Source organism: Cydia fagiglandana, chromosome 6 (genome assembly GCF_963556715.1).
Source record: "Cydia fagiglandana chromosome 6, ilCydFagi1.1, whole genome shotgun sequence".
In the NCBI taxonomy this organism is placed as follows: Eukaryota; Metazoa; Arthropoda; class Insecta; order Lepidoptera; family Tortricidae; genus Cydia; species Cydia fagiglandana.
In genome coordinates this window covers 3,002,562-3,024,831 of record NC_085937.1, presented here as the reverse complement: position 1 = coordinate 3,024,831, position 22,270 = coordinate 3,002,562, and the positions used below count along the sequence as shown (strand labels likewise).

General features: G+C 37.2%; 1 protein-coding gene and 1 long non-coding RNA gene across 5 annotated transcripts in view; one reads left to right on the top strand and one right to left on the bottom strand.

Annotated features, from left to right (window-relative positions):
* The window catches only part of LOC134665019 (uncharacterized), a 452,571-nt gene that overhangs the window by 333,092 nt on the left and 97,209 nt on the right, over positions 1-22,270 (top strand). The gene's annotated exons all lie outside the window — the stretch shown is intronic.
* Positions 1-22,270, bottom strand: part of LOC134664971 (uncharacterized) — a 574,567-nt gene that overhangs the window by 478,969 nt on the left and 73,328 nt on the right. The gene's annotated exons all lie outside the window — the stretch shown is intronic.

Here is a 22,270-nt window from a genome sequence, read left to right as displayed (position 1 = left end):
ATATCGTAATACTCTCCATTACGATACGGCCATAATTCTATTATTACTGGAAATTACTCGGTGATATTATCAATTCGATACACACGGTTTATGTACGACTTGGTATAAAATGCACTGTGAACTTTGGGTACTTAGAAACCCTTCACTTTTAGTATTAAGTAGATACATAGATACAATAATTATACCCCTTTTTTCAGATTACATATTTTATAACCTCAAAAGAGAACTTTCCAAAGTTGCAAAACTTTCCACATGAGAATTTCTCGGTAACTTCTGAGAATGTTCTCGAGAACGAGAATTTATTTATTTATCGTAGTTTATACCATGAATATTCACGATATAGGTGTAGTCCTTACCCCCAGAAAATTCCGACATTTGATCTACCGCTTCCGCTCAGAAAAATGCATGACGGCCTAGGTGGGGGGTGCTCGACCAAATGTCATAGAGGGACCCTGGCAGTTTTTGAATCTCGGGCCTGAAACTGGAAAACTGGCCACTTTTATTATGTATGGCAACTTTTAAACGGTGCGTGATAAGTGGGGGGTGCTCGACCAAATGTCATAGAGGGCCCCGAGACAAAACAAACTGCATTAAAAAAAATCAAAATGGCTGACTTTTATTAAATTTTTTCAAGTTGGTCCGAGCGCGCTGAGATTTGGCATGGCGATGGCGGGAGATTGAGGCCTCTAGATTCCTATAAAAAAATTTTTTTTTGAAAAAATCCAAGATGGCGGAACAATAATGTTCTGAGAACATTCTCGAGAACGTTTCCGCTTTTTGGGAATGTTCTGCAATTTGTACATTGCTAGTAGTGGTAGCTTTTTTCCTTCATTAATCATAAATTTAATATGCATTGAATCACAGTGTCGTTTACTTTTTATTGTAGGCAAAAAATCACGTTTGTTGACTTTGTTGTATGGGAGCCCCACTTAAATATTTATTTTATTTTGTTTTTAGTATTTGTTGTTATAGTGGCAACATACTATCAAGGTTCATGAGTTACAGATTGGTAACAGACAGTCGGACAGACGGACAGCGCAGTCTTAGTAATAAGGCCCCGTTTTTAGCCTTTGGGTACGGAACCCTAATTAATACATCAAAAATGAATGATAGTTTGCAAACTGCAATTGCAGATGGCAATGGCACCCAAAAATAATCAAAAATGAGATTCGTGATAAAATAAATTACCAAGCCGTTAAAATTACGATCGGAATTAGGTACATGAAAAATCTCACCAGCCAACTAAGTGAAGCATTTACCCTATTATCTGCACACGTGTGGGGGTGACACTGACAATGCAGCATCCCTCTCATATACCCCACACAGGACGCACTCGAAAAATCGATACCTATTGTGCGCGTGATTAGAAATATCGATTGTTAGCTGTTTCGATTGCTGTGGGATTAGGTACATGCTTGGGAAGTTTATTTCGATGGCAGATTGATTTTGCGGTGTATGCAGAAAAGAACTGAATAAAAGTGAACGGTTTGATGTCCAATTGTCCACTATTATTTAAACATAACCGAAGTGTACACTGAATCCTATGAGTCATCATGCAGTTTTTTTAAATAACTAATCTCAGCCAGTGACTTCGTTCAGATGAAAGTCCACCAAATTTCTGTCAACTTACAACTTCCACTCCAGATCTAGAGGATTTCTTCAACCATAAATGTCCCTGTTGCCAGCTGACAGATCACAGATTGATAAAAATCCTGGCAAATGCGCTACTCGCTTAGGTTGCCATATGACAAAGTTGTCTTGACATACCCTAAAAATCCTTTCTATTCCTCCAAACCGGCACCTCCCCAATCAACGTACCTTTCTTTAATTAGACCTCAAAGTTTTGGAAACCTATTAATATTACCAGACACTTAGATTTCCTTGAAAATTTCTAGGTTATATCGTTCCTTTTTCTCTTCCGAATTTCTAACTTTTAGCAAGTTTCCAGTAATTCGCTGAAGTTTCTAAAAAATCCTGACACTTGCCTAGTTTGCTCGCAACCCCGACAAATAACCAAAAATCCTGAAATATCAGGGAAAATGCCATACTCGTATAGCAACCCTACACTCGCTCGCTATTTATCATATTTCTAATTACGCAAACATAGATACTCGTACCAACCTGCCATGCGACATTTTAACTTATCAGCCCAGTATCTCCCATTCATAACCAACAGACAGCGACAAGCAGGAAACGCTAAATACATCACACAAGGATTATGCCCGTGCGCAGATAGGACGTATTTACGATCGCCTTGTTAATGTATGGAGATAAAAAAGGAACATTTCATATTCGTATTTTATTTGCCTGATCTGTGGGTAGTTATGGTGATAAATATTTACGATGCTTAATGCTTATCTTATTTAAATTCGCGTAAGTGTGAGTCTGATCGCCGTCCAGGGACATCTATAATTAAATTTCCCGCGTTAATATAACTTTGAATATTGATCCTAGCGAAAAATTGTTTAATGCAGATAGATTACTTATGTGTAAGAACATTTTTGCTATGCGCCACCGTTTAAGAGTTATTTACGAAAACCTAAAAAAGGGACTTTTAATATCAAATATCTCACTTCCGGTCAAGAATTCGATCAAGCAACCGGCAAATTCAGATTCATCGGGGTCTAATTAGGTCAAAAAGTAGGTTTGCCAGTCGAAATCGACTAAATATTACAAAAATATGACCAGTCTAAACGCTTGGTAGTACATGTAAATAAAATTGCAATTTTTTTAACACCGTCATATCGTCATTTTATTTATACTGTAGGTGTTAAGTTTTTAAATCGATTGCAACCAGCAATCGATATTTTATCGTTGTTCAATTGGATCCGATTGAAATGGCTCTTATTATCGATTCGCGGAATTAGGGCAACCAGCCAATAAGGCTGTTTAATGGTATTTTATTGATATTTATTTCTGGTATCGTGATCTTGAGAGACAGAGAAAAGAAAGCAAATACATCCTTTCTCACTTAATTCACTGCCGCTTTCTAAAAAGGTACATGAAATCCAAAATTTCCCCAATGTTCTACGACATTTTGATCCTCCTTCCTCGCGTTGTTCCGGCATTTTACCACAACTAATGTTAGCCTGGGGTCCGCTTGTCAACTAATCCCAAGAATTGGCATAGGCACTAGTTTTCACGAAAGCGACTGTTATAAACGAGTTTACACTAAAAATGAATAATGGAATTCATTAAAAAACTACACGAATGTGCAACATTATATCACATTACAGACAAAACTGCAAAAACTTGCCCCATTGCTTGTTTGTGTGAGTGATGCTTACCTATAGTATAGGTGTAATTCTAACATGGCGACTTCATTTGACAAGCAATCATTTTTAATTTATCAAAGCTATAACAGATCGCATTTTAAAACCGCAACACAGATTACCTGTGTATTATGTTTTATTTTCACTCAATAGAGAGAGATATTTTTAATGCACAAAGCATGACGTTACGAGTATACTCATTTAAGAGTCTCCTTTCTGATATAATTTCATTCCCAGATTTAATATAACTTATTATATTATACAATAAAATACATTTATATAACTATACATTAAGAGAAAGGTCAGTCCAAACAATCATTCGCGTAACGGTCGTCCACCGAAAAGCCTTGTGAATACTGCTTTCGTTTCGGCAGAAATATAAATGTTCTCAGGAAAAGCCTATATTTATTGAATCAATGCTTTTTAAACTAAAGTACAGTCACCGGCAATAATATGTTACACAACGAAGGCCGCAAAAATATCTGACACGATCTTATTTTTAGAGCCATAAGAGTTGTCACATAATTTTGCGGCCTTCGAAGAGTAACATATTATTGCAGGTACTATTAAAGTAAAGTATTTTTCTCAAAAATATATAGGTACTTATGTGGAGAAAAATGTCATCTTCTTGTAAATAAACAAGATTCTACATGTTCTGCTTGTGCATAACAATAACATTAGTAGATTGTTAACCAAGGGATCATCTCTTGATGATATTTTTTTCAAAAATGTTGCCTTTCACCCGAGTTAAAACACTCTACTTTTTATTTCGCATACGCGGAAAGTAAAATTATAAACGAGTTAACAATAAAAATAAATAATGAAATTCATTAAAAACTACACGAATGCGCAACATTATATCACATTACAGACATATAACTGCTAAATCCCAAACGCATCAGCGCGTAAACGCATAGTTATGCCACCCGAGTGCGCTTCCTATTGTCTAACTAGAGTTCCTGGTACATACAATAGCGTGTAAGACCACACACTATGCTCTTAAAGAAAGTTATACTGAGTAAAGTATAGAGGTAACAAGAGATAAAAAGTGCTATTAAGGCCCATTTGCACCATTCCACTATCCCGGGGTTAACCGGTTAAACATGGCGTTACCATGGGTACCAGTACAATTTGAGACCAGGTTATTAGTTTAACCGCTTAATCCCGGGTTAGCGGAATGGTGCAAGTGGGCCTAAGAGAAATTTGTTTTCCGCCAACATAAAATACATCAGACGAAAATATTTATTTAATTTTGAAGTGAAAACTTCTTTAGCGGCGCTGTGCACTTTTTGTGATGGGGAAAAAATGTTGAACTCGCGACAGGTCACGTGACCGTAAGATTCGAAAACGTAAGACGGAGGTCCAATGCCTTTGTGTACTGTGAGCAAATTCCTGGGCTTTACAGTTGACTCGAATCTTGGCTGGAAGTGTCATGTTGACCAATTATGTAATAAGTTGAGTAGTGCTGTCAAAATATCATGGACGGATAGAATAACTAACGAAAGAGTGCTGCAGATAGTAAATAAAGAGGTCGAGGTTTTAAAGACCGTCAAAAAACGCAAGCTACAGTACCTTGGTCATATGCGAAACGAGGAGTATGAACTCCTTCAACTACATAACAACAACATTATACAAGGAAAGATCCAAGGGAAAAGATCATCCGGACGAAGACGTAACTCATGGCTCAAAAAACTTCGAACATGGTTGAAACAGAGCACACGCTCATTATTCCGCGCAGCTGTGTCTAAAGTAGCAATGCAACAAGAAGAAGTTTCCAAAGTTGTGAAATTTTCTGTACGGAATGTTCTCAGAACTTAAATTTTACGAACCATAAAAATTATTCAGGAAGTCGCTGGACACCGCCGCTATCAATTATTTTAACTTATTGTCGTAGGTACTTACGAGTTTTTTTTAAATAATACTAATACTCGTAGTACATATTTTGATAATTCTCATAGGGAATGTTCTCATTGGAAATTTAATTTAAATTCTCGTCTAAGTTTACGGAAATTCCCGAGAATGTTACTGAATTTTTGAGAATGTTCTGCAACTTGTACATTGCTAAAGTTCATGATAGCCAACCTCCGGTAGCAGATGGCACTGGAAGAAGAAGAAGCTTAGTAGGTATTAGGCATAGGCACATTATATACACTGAGAGAACAATCATCACCAGGAATTAAAAACAGTTCTGTACTGAGGGAAAAAATTAAGTTTAGTAATAACTATGGACGTTTCACTATTTCTGTAAAGTTTATTTATTTCTACAAACAGCTCAGTAATCCTAAATCTAATTTCAACAAACAGATAATAGAAATTGCAAAAGTCAATTTGTTCCTATTAGTTGACTCTCCTTGTCCCCGGATTAAGTTTATTTTTGTAATTCTAAGTGTGTTTTTGTTATCCTTTTCTCTCAGTGTAGATATGCCTGTAGTTGAAATGGAAGTGAAATGCTAAGTAGTACGGATGCATTCGTGTAGAGGTGTGTAAACATGTTAATTCCGTCCCGCTTATTTATCCCCCGCGTTAATTACTGTAATTGATGGAGTTATATTTCAAAGTGCATTTTACGAGTAGGCAACGGGACGTTTGTTTTGTTTTGTCTGTTGGGAAAGTAACTATTAATTAAGCAAAGACTCTGAAGAATGGGGTTGGCTACTGGTCGGTATTTTACAGGTGCTAGCATAAGTTTTCCTATAAAAGAACTTTATTGAATAAAGACATTGATTGATTGATTGATTGATTTTCAATAATAATATGTACATATTGAATATAAAATAACTTATTAAAATAAACTAAAACTACAAACAAAATAAAATTAATACTAAAATAAAAGAAACTTACCTATAAAATAAAAAACCTAATTATAAAAAGAATACCCCCTCTAGTAGGTCCGCCTGTGGCATGGTACCCATGACGCTGGCGGCGTTTCCTAGCTGAACCGCCAGGGCGATTCGTTGCGAGAAATACGCGCCAGCTCTGGGGTCCCCTGTGGCGTCAATCAGTTTTCCTATTAGAAGTATTATAAGAACAAATTAAATTATTTATTTCAGTTTATACGTTTTCTTGTCAATCCCTATTATTTGGTCAAATTGTTTTCAAAGTGTTTAAACGTCAAATGTTAACTCATGGTACTTACGGCTTGGTGCGGCGTTTTATTAGACGTACCCAAAGGGTAAAAATGAGACCCTATTACTAAGACTGCACTGTCCGTTTGTCTGTCACCAGGCTGTATCTCATGAACCGTGATAGCTAGTCAGTTGACATTTTCACAGATGATGAATTGTATTTCTGTTGCCGCTAACAACAAATACTAAAAACAGAATAGAATAAATATTTAAGTGGGGCTCCCATACAACAAACGTGATTTTTTTGCCGTTTTTGCATAATGGTACGGAACTCTTCGTGCGCGAGTCCGACTCGCACTTGACTGGTTTTCGAAGTTGCGGTTCCAGAACACATCATAGATACCTAATAACATATGTGTAGGCAAACCAGTGTATTGTAACTCGCTTTCAGCTCGTTTTATAATCTCACACTCGTATTTTAATGAAAGGCATAATGCAGTAGTCACATAAACTACTATTAAATAATGACGTATAGGTTTACAGTAATTGATAGGAATATTTATTATCTACTCTCCCTACTTACTGGCATAATCCTTAATCTGTATGTGGGTTGTGGGTTGTATGAAACCCGATATTTAAATAGAGGGGAGCTCAATTAGCCATGTGACGTAAATAGAGTTAGACCAAGAAAAGTCTGCAGCGATTTTGATAGCCCACGCAGTGCACTGTTATTAATACACGACATAATTTCATAGAAGTTTGACGTTTAAAATAACACTTGCACTGCGTGGGCTATCAAAATCGCTGCAGACATTTCTCGGTCTGACTCTAACATGAAAGCAAAAAGTTGTAGTTGATCATTTTTGTGATATTAGTAGTTTATACTAATGAGGTGGCAAATAAGCATACAGCCCGCCTGATGGTAAGCGGTAGCAGTTAAAGATGATGCACGCCACGCTAGAAAGTTGCGTATGCGTTCAATACTTCAGTTTTCTATAGAAAGCATCAATTGATCACCCGTCATAGAAAATCGAAATGGCGGATTCTTCGGCCCAGACCCGGACCGTTCTAGCGTTAGTAATAAGTACCTACTTTATTTTTATTTATGCACATGTATTTACTTGTTACCTACAGTTTTTGTCCGCTGACTTTGACTTGCTCTTCTCTGAAGAGAAAACCAAACTAACCAACTCGTTTAAATTTAAATAACCTATATTCTTATATAAAGTTCCATAAATATCAATGCTCTGCGCAAGCGACTAGACAATCAACGCAGAAACAAAACGACTAAACAGCCTTAAAGTTCCAATTTAATTACGCCCTTCCTTGTAAATAGGACATACTTGCTAAGAAAAGGTCGTATCTCCATACCAGTTACATAGAGAGTTAAGCCCTTTTCAATGAGACACTATTACACTCTGCTTACTTAGAAAATATCGTATCTCAATACTACTATCATACAGAGTTACGTCCTTTTAGTTTTAGAGTGTTTGTACAGTTAGCCGCAATATTTACTATCGGAACTGGTGCGCGCCCACGCGGTGTCGCAATCGCGATGTGCGTGTGCCGCGTGTGCGCGGGTTAACAAGGTTTGATACTAGAACAGGAAGAATGTAATATGGACCACTTGGAAGCACTTTACGAAGTGTGAAGTTGTATCTACATGTACGTACAGTACAGATATAGTGCATTATTATTTTCCATCGTATTTTCAGGGAAACGTACGAACGTGTCTTGCTATTCCAGTCAGACTCAGAAGAAAAAGTACTGAGGTTGACTGAAGTAGCATGACAAATACGAACGTTTTCGAGAAAATACGATGGATAACAAATATGCACTACATCTGTAGTTGGTTTTATAGATTCAGGCGACATTAGATCACCCACGCTCAGCTTGGTAAGGAAGAGAACGTGTGAAATTAAACTTTAGAGTTAGAGAGAGATTTTTTAAAAGGTTTAACTAACGGATAGACTAATAAAAATATAGTACACATTATTTATTGACTTTTTTGACAGTACTAGCTCTTCTCATATGATAACTTCCTGATTTGTCGTAATAAAATACGGGTTTGCAGGTAGTAAATTAAAAGGTTTTTTTTTTATTCTTACTACATATATATTGTAAAACCGGGCAAGAGCACATCAGACCATGTTTTTGCGTTTGATGGTAAGTGAATATAAAAAAATTAACTAAATTTGACAATACTAGCTGTGCATCTCGTGTTATGTCACCAAAAACGATAAGTAATCAACATCAAATCAAATTAAAATTCACATAAACTCTACGTATAAATAAACCTACGCTACTTAACCTGTGTCGTATATAAATAGCACACTGAGTATTTACACTTTCAAGATAATAAAAGCATCAAGATCGGCTGCTCGCGCTACACACGCCGCGCCAGACAGTCTAGAGTTGTCGCTAAAATGGGGCTTCATAACAATGAACACACTTTTGTTCTGATCATCGCATTGTTGAATCATAATCTCTAATCGCCGTCAATCAATTTTGAACTCAAACGAAACGTATTACGGTTCAAATTTAAGATTCGATGTGTTCTAAGTTTATTGTAATTGTGAATCCTACACGGTATTTAACTCTTTAAAGATGGTTTGTACTTCATTGTATCGTTATCGGGATAATCTATTATGTTACCTATCTAACAGTATTTAGGCTTCATTATTTAAATCTTAGATTGGAGACTATGTTCTACAGTCGCCGTCAGATATATCGGAGCGGCCAAGGTGCTCACAAATATCTGAGCACGCCTCTATTGTAAGGCGTTAGAGTGCATGTTCAGATATTGTGAACACCTTGGCCGCTCCGATATATCTGATGGCGACTGTACCTATTTAAGATAGATAGCCGTTTTCTCTGTGACATGTAGAGAAGTATGGAGCCCGATACATTCCAAGACTCTTTTCCGCACAGACTCTAAAAGAAAAATAAAAGGATGACAAAGTTGTTTTGGGGTTTTAAAAATCAGTTGTTAAATATCCGATTCAAAAAACTTTACAGGCCTGATTTAGTTAAATTATGTTTTATCCCTTTCTGACACACACATAAGTCAATATGACAGATAAAGACAACGATTGTAGCGCTTTTATGAATCCGGTTAGTGTATTTTTATGTGCATGACACATTGCACAATTTGATGGTTGTAATTTCACTTCACATACCTAAAGGCCCCAGTACACAATGGGCCATCGCCGACCATTCCAAGGGACGCATTTATGCGTTAGAGGGAGCAACTGATAATGCTATCTCATTCTACCGCATGGCTGCGTCCCTTGGAGTGGCCGGCAATGGCCCATTGTGTCTGGGGCCTTAAGGATAATACTTATTATTAAGAAGTACAATCGCCTGCACTTTATACTCTATTCCAGTATATTAATAATCAAAAGTGGAACACCGCGAACGCAGGCCATTGTACACTCTAGCCAAATTTATAGATCTACTCGTATCGTTTAACTGAGGCGGATGGTATGAAATTCTTCGCTACACGATGCTGATTTATATACGTATATTATATACGTTAAATAGGTAAAATTTCAATATACGAGTAATAAATCGGCCAGAGAATAAGCCTGGCCATCCAAAAAGGAAACGCTGCCAGCCTCCTGGGCACCATAACAAACGAAGGTGACCTGGGGAGCATTTTTTACGTATAGTTAATTTAAAATTTTAGTTTTATTTTAATGTTGTTTTTATTATCATTTTGTTGGTATTGGTAAATAAACATTTCATGTAAAAAAAAAGTAATAAATAAGTTTTAGTCCTCAACTTATTTACCAATCGCCTGAGATAAGTGATGACCTTCACTCTAGATTTATTAAATGTTCATCGTTTTAATGCATATATTTATCCTATTGAAAGTTTAAATTAACTTAATATTTTAATATTATCCCGAGTTCCTTTTAAAAGGACAAACTCAAATCGAATTTCGGACTACTCGTATAATAAAATAAAAGTAGGTTCCAAATTCAAAACTGCAACAACTACTCTGGGTCTTACAAGGATAATATTCAACTGATTCGACTTACGTGATAATGACCTTTAAATACACCGTGTTTTTTTTTGATTTCCGTTAATTTCAAGGGTGCATTCCTGAGCTTAAATCAAGTAACTTTCTCAAAGACACAGATATTCTAACACTGCCATTGATATGTCACAGATTTCAATCGTTTGGGTGAGTTAAATGTAATGCCCGTGTTACAACAACGCAATAAGCTACATTTAATTACTTTTTAAAATTATTTTTTTGTTTTATAAAAATCAAAAAAAAATTTTTTTTTGAAAATTAACTGTGCCATTTAGTTCTCTTAAACGTTCTTAATCATACCCCGAAGTTAACGGAATTCAATAAAAACACGGTGTATATAGGTAGGCCTAATCAGATAGTACAATAGGGTATTTTCCTACTAGTCAAATCAGTTACTTTTTTAGAACTGTCAAAACGACTTGATAATATGACATTTATATGAAACATTACATCGTGACGTCACGGTCAATTCACCTACTTTTTATACTTCCATCCGATTTATTAAATAGAACTTGTGTTTAAAAATAAATTTTATCTGAGGTTTTCTAATAATTATCTGGTGCTTTATTTCATGCATGGTGTAAAATAATTTATTTTAAATACAGTATTTGACCCAACAGATCTTGTGCAATTCTCCATTCTGACGTATATTCAATCAATTCGCTGCGTGTTCTTAATGTTTTAATCGAAGATAACCTTTTACTGCGATTGCTTTATGGCAATCACATAACCGATTACAAACTTTAAGAAAGTTAAGTGAACTCATTTAAATTCTAAATAATCACACGGAAACTAAACTATGTTTGCGAGAGCAGACTCTGGCCAATATCTTAAAAGGTTACAGTTGTTGGCTAGATAGAAAAAAAATCACGAGCACATGTGTAATGTTCACTTATTTCAGTTGTATCTCTTTACCCAGCATACCATAGCAGTATAGTTTTAGTATAAAATAGCTAATTATACCGGGTGTGACCTGTAACACGAGCAAATATTTAAAAAATAGATTGTACTCCTCAGAAGGTGATACTTTTGTTCAACAACTTTTAAAAAATATGAAATTTTTAGACTTCCTATTTTTCATACAAAATAAATATTATCTTCAATGGACGCCATTATCATTGCGATAGACGTTGCTTGTCACGCCTTAAACATGACAAAATTCGCAATACATTGCGTCTTAGAATAAACTTTAAAGCGTATTAAAAATCAAACCACAAGTTATTTTTAAAAGTCGCTGAACAAATGTTAGTCAGTATGAGGAGTACAGCCAGCCTACAGTTTAATTTTTTGCTCATATTACAGGCCACACCCGGTATATTTTGTTCCCTCCCAATTGTGTCCTCCCCCCTCTTAAAATTGTGAGAACATCTCTTGTTTCCCAACTGGCAAAGCTGTCATGTAGGCGTTCATAAAGAGACCATCTTATATGTAAATGTAAATTATGATTCTATTGCACAACAAAGTGTCATTGATATCTCATGCATAATGTTAATTCGAACCATCATGTCAAACAGATAAAAACGTTTCGAACAACGTGTAATTGATGACATTATAACGAGTTCTATTTTAAAAACGCTTTAATTCAAACTATGTATTTCAAAATACATAAAGGTGCATCCACACCGCAGTTAATAAAGCCACAAAAAAAAAATTGTGCGACACGGTAACATTAGGCAACTTACCTAATATGTAGTTACATTAACTTTAAAGTTAACTGCGGTATGGTTGCACCTTAAACAGACTTGTTGGTTAAGATTAATGAGATTGTTAACTATGTCTCTGTTAACTGGACCTCACGAGCCCCTATGGCTTTAGAAAATTGTCGTAAAAATACTTGCTCACAAAGATTCTCAGGAAGTCAGAAATAACCTCGCTAGTAAACAGAGCACATGATCTGTGTGACCCTGAATATTTAGAGAGCGAGATGTCGCATATTCAGGAGGTACTAAGGAGGAACGGGTACAAGGTAAAAAAGTGGCAACCCAGACGAAAGGCAAGGCGGAAACGTCCTGATGTCTCCAGACAGCCGGCATTTTTGCCGTATGTAAAAGGGGTAACGGATAAAGTTGGCACAGTACTTGGAAAGTACTCTATAAAGACGGTGTACACACCTTTATCCAAAGCAGCAGGGAGCCTAAGGTCACCGAAGGACGTTATTCCGTTCCAGTCACCTGGCGTTTATAAAATAGATTGCAGTTGTGGTAGTTCCTATATCGGAGAAACTAAGCGCACCATAGCAGAAAGAGTTAAGGAACATATCGCAGCTGTCAAAAATCGTCAGGTCAACAAGTCTGCGGTGGCTGAGCATTTGCTGGAGTCAGGACCAAACCACTGGATTGAGCTGCATAACCCTAAAATCCTCTCCACGGATCGCCATTTCTACAGTAGAAAAGTGCGGGAAGCCATTGAAATCAAAAAACATTGCAATTTTAATCGGGACGAGGGTTTTAAGATCTCATCCACATGGAATCCAGTCATTAGTAAATGTAAGCGGAAACGAATATCGACAGTCGATAAATCGAATATCGTTAGTGTTGTGTGTCGACAGAGTGACATCCCTAGTGCGCAAAACGTTCAAACTGATAAACAAGACCAAGTGCGGGTAGTTCGAAAAACTCGCGCGGCTAGAAGATGTTGATGTCAACTTGAGCCAGTCTTCTCCGAGACCACGGGGACAACGCCGTCCTCGAAACGTCGGAGGTAAATCTTAAAACTTAAATACGCGATTAAGTCCCGTTGTGCAGTTTGATAATGTTTAATAATCGTGAAAGTTTAAATCAGAGTCAGAAATAAGTTAAGAAAAATCAGAATAGGTATTCTGACGAACTGTCGTCTACAGGTGTAGACGAGGACACCCGAACGGACATACAATTGAATTTTTGCTCAAGCTGAAAAGGAGACCTTCACTTAATAACATTTAGGTACAGACTTCTCGATTACAACAAAATGTTATAAAATACCTGTTAAAAAAACTTAAATAATGATTACATACCCCCTTTCTTTGTATTACGAGTAAGCACGTAAATATTAGCTAACGACTCAACCTGCCAAAATCAAATCATAAAACTGTTGCAAACATTACATTCTCAATTACATTAAGAAGTCTAACAGTGCATCTGAAATAAGCAATTATGAACTCTCTTCCCTCATCATAAGTAGTCAACATGAGCATAATTTTCTTTGTTTTTGCTTCCCTTGAACAATGTTTATTTGGCCTACTCTTCATGATAGCTAGTCATACATTCTAATTTCTAAACCTCGTATAACGCTCAATAGCAAAATGCCTAAATGAACTGTATTGTGTGCAGCATAGAATTGAAACTCTAAAATCGTTGAGCAAGATGTGTTAGTGATAATATAATGCAAGTGCAGTCAATATTTGAGCTGTATTGGTGGCATTACTCTGTCTCTAGAATGTAGCACTTCATACTAATGAGTGTACTTTGTGAAAGGTGTGATGGTGGCTCAAAAAGGTACAGTCAACTAAGCCCCCCCCCCCCCCCCACATCTGGCGTCTTTCGAGCGTCGGCGTCTGTCGGCGTCGGTCCAACGCTATGGAAAATGACGTCGCTGCGCAGTTGCGTCGACGCTGCGTCGGCGTTGCGTCGACGTCGGCCATAGAATTGTAGACGCCGACGCTCGAAAGACGCCAGATGTGGGGGGGGGGGGCTAAAAGGAATCCTGGGCCACTTTGATCTAGTCAGTGGCAAAGATATGGCTTCCATATTGAGTATCATCATCATTGATAAAATCATTAACAGACATATTCTTAGGAGCCTTCACAGTACCTATCTGCCTATAGGAATTTGTCTCGAGAGGAACAGTTTACTATTAGGTACTTACCTATGATGACACGGTGATATGATCATGAGAAAATATAAATAGTAATAAATAAATTTTGTGGGCAGGTACCTGAAACAATTAAACATTTATATTATTTAACTTATTGTGCTTACACTAAAATAATAACACGTAAATAAAAACACGTCCGTCATACAATAAAATACCTACATAATTAAAAAGTTTTGAAAACCTAGGAGATATCAGTAAAATTTTTATTTTCATAATTTCATTACAAATGCTACCCCATTTAAATAACGATATTTACGCCCAAGGATTTTATAACCACTATGGCAAATAAAATTCATAAAAACAGAGACACTTTTTGCAAATAATGTTAACTTTCTAAATGAACAACAAAAACAAATCGAAGCAGAACCAAATTCGCTAGTGTCGTGAAACTATTAAACTTTCTAATCCGATCGAATCCGCAAATCTGGCACGGAATCGCAGTTCAATTGTGCGAAAAAAGCGGGCTGAAAATTGTACAAAGGAAAAAACGAGTCGTACTCCAATCACGTTGATATAACCTTTATAAATAAAATAAAAAAGGTTTGTAACTATTTTAGGTAATAGATTAACCTAAGGTAGATAATATATACTTAGTCTAATCTTAAACTTAGTCAATAAGAATATATACTTAGTCCAAATGAGGCATAGTTTCCTCTCTGGAATGAATGGACATATGGCAGTAACATTCGTAAAAAACGAGCACCTACTATTTCAGTAGGCTAGATAGCAAGTTATTTTAATGGTATTATGTCGATTCGGTTTGGCACGACCGCCAAGCCGTCTTGAAGTATGGAAAACAAGAAAATTGCTATTTCGATGGTATTTTAACAATTTTCACCGGCAACAGAATATATTTTTACCTACATCATTATGCATGCAACAAGATACATTTTGTAATAGGTAATAAACATAACTAAAAGAGAAAAGAAATAAGACTAATATTAAATTCTCAGAGAGATAATAAGGCAGGCGGCGCTTACAATTGATAACTCACGAAACATGCACTTGACCCACGGGTCAATGATATCAAGATTAATTAATAAAAACTTGATACACTATCAAATTGGCCCCATTAATTAATCAAACTTATGATGCTTGTGCATTATTGTTTCGTCGGTTTTGAAGTTTAGAAGTCTTGGAAATTTGTCCATAAAAAATAATCCATTACTATTAAATATAAAATAGTGAGAGAGTGTCGTTATGGTTTGGGCACGTAAAAAGAAGACCTCCTGATTACATCGGGAATGTTGCTATGGATCTGAACATTATCGGGTCCAGAGGAAGAGGAAGACCTGAGGGCCTGCGACGTTTCAGTAGACGACACGTCCGATCGCGCGAAGTGGAGAGAAAATAATAGAAAAGCAGACCCCACAATCAGATGAGAATAATAATGCTGAGGAGAGAGAGAGAGAGAGAGAGAGAGAGAGTGTGTCGTTACCCGGGATTTCGTCCCTAAGAGTCATGTCTGTCTTTACGCCAAAACCGCTGAACAGATCTAGATGAAACTTGTGATGGAGATAGATTGAGGCCCGGAGAAGGACTGATGATATATCATGAAAACTATCCCGACTGTATGAATTCATCATCATCATAATTCCATCATTCCTCACAGGCAGAAGGAGCTAGTAGAAATATTTAAATGGATAATATTTGCCAACGGGCCTAATGGCCTTTAAAAATGCACCTGGGACACTTACGTGAAATATTGAGTTGGAAACTTATGTTTGTTTAGTAAATTTGTCCATTAGCAAATTAGCTTTGTTAAAATTATTGTCATTTGTCACTGTCCTGGAGTATTTAAGTAATAATACCTCAGGGATTAAGTTTAGGTACGAGTACTACAAAATACAATACAGTTTTTAGGGTTCCGTACCCAAAGGGTAAAACGGGACCCTATTACTAAGACTTCGCTGTCCGTCCGTCCGTCCGTCCGTCCGTCTGTCACCAGGCTGTATCTCACGAACCGTGATAGCTAGACAGTTGAAATTTTCACAGATGATGTATTTCTGTTGCCGCTATAACAACAAATACTAAAAACAGAATAAAATAAAGATTTAAATGGGGCTCCCATACAACAAACGTGATTTTTGACCAAAGTTAAGCAACGTCGGGAGTGGTCAGTACTTGGATGGGTGACCGTTTTTTTTTTTGCTTTTTTTTTTTGCATTATGGCACGGAGCCCTTCGTGCGCGAGTCCGACTCGCACTTGCCCGGTTTTTTTTATAAGTAACGTAGCACATTGTCTCTTGAATTATGTTCAGCACAAAAGCAATATTACATTTGGTTCAAAGAAAAATTATCAGGACAAATTTTTCCTGCCTCACAAAACATCAAACACGATTATAATCGTTATAAATACCTAAGATTTTTACATGGAAACCTAGTGCCGAGTAAACCTAAAGGAAACCTAGTGTGGCCAGCCAATAATAACCTAGCAATAAATTACATCTTAGGTCCCTTTTATTGATTTAATCTGGAAGATAAAAGTCTTACTTTGATAATTAAATAGCAATTACTTCCAATAATCAATTAGTTTTATGGTGGTAGCCATTTTTAGCAATTACTACCATTTTAAAATATCTCTTTAGCATATTTGACACGTGCGTACCTAGACACAGAATATATAATAGTACTGAGTACAGAAGACTCACTCTCTAACAAAACGCGTCTGTTACGATCAGCACAGATATGGCCGCTAGGTGGCGACAGCGCCACACGCGGCTTATGGCAAACCCCAAAATTGGGGCCGAACGGATGCACTTTTAGCTACCTGTAGCAAAGCGACGAAATCGCGGAGTGAGACACGCCTGACCTAGATTAATAAGTAATCGTGACGAATGCGTCCTTAGCGTCCAAAGGGTATCAAATCTGATTTACAACACAAAAAAGCTTTAAAAGCTTAATAACTACTTTTTGTCATTATCAATGTCCGGCACATTTATTAACCGACGTAAGGTCATCATAACTTGACATTTTAACCTCAAATAACTTGAAAAATAAGCAAAAAAACTGACAATGCAGGCAATCAGCGTCCCATAATATATTAAGATTTGCATTGTCATGTTTTTTGCTGACATTTGTATTGCATTTTTTGGGCATGTGGTTTACAGCAACTTTAGGTGATCATAATTACACCTTATTTCTTTGTAATAAAGTCCAATAATGATCAGCTTGATTATGTGGAAGGTATTGGTGTCCATGATTAATGTGTCGGAGTCTAACACACATCTAACATGTTCCGTGACACGATTTTGAGCTTTATTTTTAGTCAAAGATTTATTTTTAGATTTGCTTAATATGAGTAATTAAGTAGTTGTAGTTACCAATTTGATAGGGATATTTAGTACTGTAGATATACAACACAATGTTATTAAAGCTACTTCTGTTGCTGGCTGTAAGTATACACTTAAGTATACTTTTAGTTTTTTTTATTATGATTGATTTAGTATTAGTAGGCAGGTAGGTCTACATAGTGCATAACCATATTTTACAAATCAATGCGTCTAAGTTGTAGTGTGTGGCTTTCAAATAGAGCTCGACGGCTAATCCTATTGTCTATTGTTAAGTAAAACCGCACGTGCTACTTGCCTGCAAAAAAGGGTCTTCATTAAGCAGGCCACTGACGAGCCTTCCAAATGGATGCCGTTACAATGGATTGATCCAAATGGAAGGCATCCTAATATTAAACATTGTACGTTTTTGACATTCACGGACCGATTTTGGATTGCAGCCACGCTATTTGGACTGTTGGAAGGCCCGTCAGTGGCCACCTTTATTCTATTTGGCACCTGAGCGCGGGCTAGTCCAACGCTCAAAAAACCAGTGTAGGTGCGCTCTCCGATAACGCGCTTTTGTTACGCATCTCGATGACACATTTTAGACTGGTTCTGTAGCGTTCGACTCGCCGGCACTCAGTAACCGAAGTACGTATTTTTATGCAGGTGATGGTTGTGGCACGTGGAACGTGCGGTTTTACTTAACAATAGACAATAGAATTAGCCGTCGAGCTCTATTTGAAAGCTACACACTATATTACATATGAAGTCCTTATTAAGACTTGATGCATGGTGTGCATTTTATTTTCAGAATAGCTTCTAAAATAAAAAGTTCAGAGAAACACATTGTTGTCCAGCAAGTATCTACCCATATCATGTATCTACTTATGTAAATAAACGCATTCCTCATAAAATTAACTCGCACACATGTAACATTAATTATAATTTGTCTATCTATAAATAAAAATGTAATATATGTATGACAAATCACACATTAGCATGATACAGCTCTGACTAATCGGACGTGAAGTAACAATTAATTAGGTAATAAAATTGAATTAGCAGACACTTATGACATTCCATGTGTCTGCAACACTGTATATAAATCGTACCTAAATCGTCTACCAATGTAGCCGACATTCACGAATTTAATTCCTCAATAGGTATTAGTTTTTAGGGTTCCGTACCCAAAGGGTAAAACGGGACCCTATTACTAAGACTTCGCTGTCCGTCCGTCCGTCCGTCCGTCCTTCTGTCACCAGGCTGTATCTCACGAACCGTGATAGCTAGACAGTTGAAATTTTCACAGATGATGTATTTCTGTTGCCGCTATAACAACAAATACTAAAAACAGAATAAAATAAAGATTTAAATGGGGCTCCCATACAACAAACGTGATTTTTGACCAAAGTTAAGCAACGTCGGGAGGGGTCAGTACTTGGATGGGTGACCGTTTTCTTTTTGCTTTTCTTTGTTTTTTTTTTTGCATTATGGTACGGAACCCTTCGTGCGCGAGTCCGACTCGCACTTGCCCGGTTTTTATAGTAGTAGTTATAGGAAGCAAACGACCGGACGATCCGCCTAATGGCTCCTCTACACGATGGGCCAACGCCGGCCACTCCAAGGGACGCAGCCATGCGGTAGAATGAGATAGCAATATCACTTGCTCCCTCTAACGCATAAATGCGTCCCTTGGAGTAGCGGGCGTTGGCCCATCGTGTAGAGGTGCCATAATGGTAAAGCAATTACCATCATCCCTGGCCCCAATTTCACATCGGTGACAGGTGCGACAATTGTAAAACATCACTGTTGCTGACGTCACAGGCATCCATTGGCTACGATTCCCGCTTACCATCGGGCGGGCCGTATTCCTGTTTACCACCATCATTATTATTTAAAAAAAACTTTATTTGGTGGGGTTGCAAGTGCGTTGCCGTCATTTAAGACTGGAGTAGGGTTTTTTAGTTCTTTTTTTTTATTATTATGAATGGGCTTACTCATGGCCACAGACTACAATGAAACGGGTCTTTTTTAAACAGGGTTTTTACTACGACACAACATTCGATGATATTGATATCACAGAAACCTTTATTTTTTGTTAAGCATATACAGGGTTATTTTTGGACCGTTTGCCATATTGTGCGAAGTGATTAGATAGATCATACTGAACAACTTTTTCTATGGGACCAACCCCGAAATCCCAAAAAAAAATTTGGCCTTCCCATAGAAAACGTCGACATCCACTCGACCAAAATTTTGTGATTTCGGAGTTGGTCCCATAGAAAAAGTTGTTCAGCATGGCCTACCTAATCACCTCGCACAATATGGATAATGGTCCAAATATGACCCTGTATGTACCTATGTAAATAGGGGTCAAATCAGTTACTCTAATGGTCCTGTCATTGTTTTTCATTGCGTCGTTATACTTCTACCTACAAAAAAACTAATATCAACACAAAGGTCACCAACTGCCATATGCCAGCAACTGCATAATTCAACCTACTTTAATGCAAAGCTGTCGATCCATAAACTCGTTTAAGTGGCACTGGACAAATAACACAAACATAAACACGGAGAAACGGAACGTAAATTAAAAAGTTGTAAAACGGCACGTGGATCGACCGAGATGGCGCGTGCCCATGCGACTACGACTTTTTGCTGGACTTTTAGGGCTTTTTCTAATAAGCTTTTGAAACGGTGCTCTTTTTTTTATGGAAGTTTTTAAAATTAATAGGAATCATAGTCCTCCTCTCGTTGGTATCCTCATTGCTGAGGGTCGTGAAGTCCCAGTGGAATCAACTTTCTTCTGACGGTATCTCGCCATCTGTTCCGGTTCTTGGCATCGTGCAGAGCGACGTGCAGTTGGGTGTGTAGGGTGGAACGGATCTGATCTGCCCATCTTGTTTGACTGCGACTGGAGAAATCATAGTACGTGGATAAAATCCTCGTTTAAGTGGCACTAAACAAATACATCGAGAAACTGAACGTAAAAGTTGAAAACCCGCGGCACGTGTATCGACCGAGAAGGAGTGTGGCGTAGAGGATAATATATGCAGAATTTTCTGGATTTTCTAATTATTTTTAAATAATGCGAGTCAATGGCTTATTAGATTAAATGGGAAATTAGCATGCTTGGCACGATTACTTAGGCCAGGGGATTGAGCTGACGTCCGTTTGGGCTCTCTAAAGTGAACCTATTGTTAATTTTGGGAAACAAACGCAATTACATCTCAAAAGAGGCGCGGTGTATTGACCTATTTTCTTTTAGTGGCCTAGTATTAAACCAGTCATTACGATCTTCTGAACATAATCAAACCACAGATCCCAACGAAACGAGAAATCCCTTTTTATCCGTTAAATAGACCATTGACATCTCTTCTGAGAATCTCAAATGCCTGTTCCTCGGAACGTCTAAACGTAATGTTAAAACCTAAACAACAGTGACATCATATTGCAACTGCAATGGAAGCTTGCCAAAGCTGAACAATACGAACGGAAGCTAGCGATAAATACTCACATACAAACGATACATAAACCTTAACTCGTGGGAATAAAGTTTATGAAAAGTCAATGAATTGTGTCGAGACTACAGGAACACTCTTAGCCATCGGTGAACCTTATGGCTTATACAATTAGGTTCACGAATAATCAAGTCGAGATAAATACTGACTTGTTTATCACTTGTTTCCGTTTGTTCTACTCGTATGAAATAGGTGAGAAGTATATCAAATTCTGGCTAGGGAATGAAACCGACAAACAGCCATTAATTGAAGCTGTTGGATGCGACGGATGGGTTGGTATTGTGTAGGTACATTTTGTAAAATGGAACGTGGAATGTGTAATAGAAATTTCTACATATGCGGGTTATTTTCTAAACAAAAACTTTAGCAGCTTTAGCTTTAGCAACGCAAAAAAATGCTTTAATTACAGATTATAGCACCTAACATAATTTCGAAATTGGTAATTAATTTATTTTTTGCATTCCTCCAAAATTCTCTAAATTTGTCCATGAGTGTATAAAAATCGTAACACTCATTTTATTTCGCCATAGTCGGATAAAAAAATCAACAAAAATACACAATAGTATTGTGTACGCACTATAAATTTTATTTTAATGGCTTTTCTTGACCTAGTTTATGATTTCTTCATTCCTTTATTTATTCATCAACATAATAAGCACATAAGTAAATGAGGAATTTAAATAGGGTCATGGGCGATCTAGGTAAAATCGCAGAGAACCGTTAACTAAAGACAGTATTCGACCAGTCGTTGTGGAGATCCTTTTTGGAATATGTCTAGTAGTAGTTCGTTATTGACGGTACGATATGAGGTGTCGTAATTGTAGTGTTTTAAAATTTAAATTACTTATTTGTTTTTTGATAAATTCGACGAATTTATCAAAAATATCATTGAAGGGAAAGTTGAGGCAACAAGACGGAGGGGGAGACCAAGGAGAACGTACATAGATCAAGTAAAGGAAAAGCTCAACGTCGTGTCGTATCAGGCTGTCAAGGAGAAGGCAGAGGACCGACATACATGGAAATCGCTCCACCGACAAGAGTCTAACTCTTAAATGAATGATGATGATGATTTGTTTTTTAAGACGTATCGTGACTTCACCAACAACGGGAACGCGCGGCCATCATCCTAAAATACCCTGCACATTTCACAAGCTGATTTACAGACTATAAACAACAACTTCACAGAGCCAGATCTGCCCGTGTCCGCGTATTGCGCAAGACTTACTAATACTTGAATATAGAA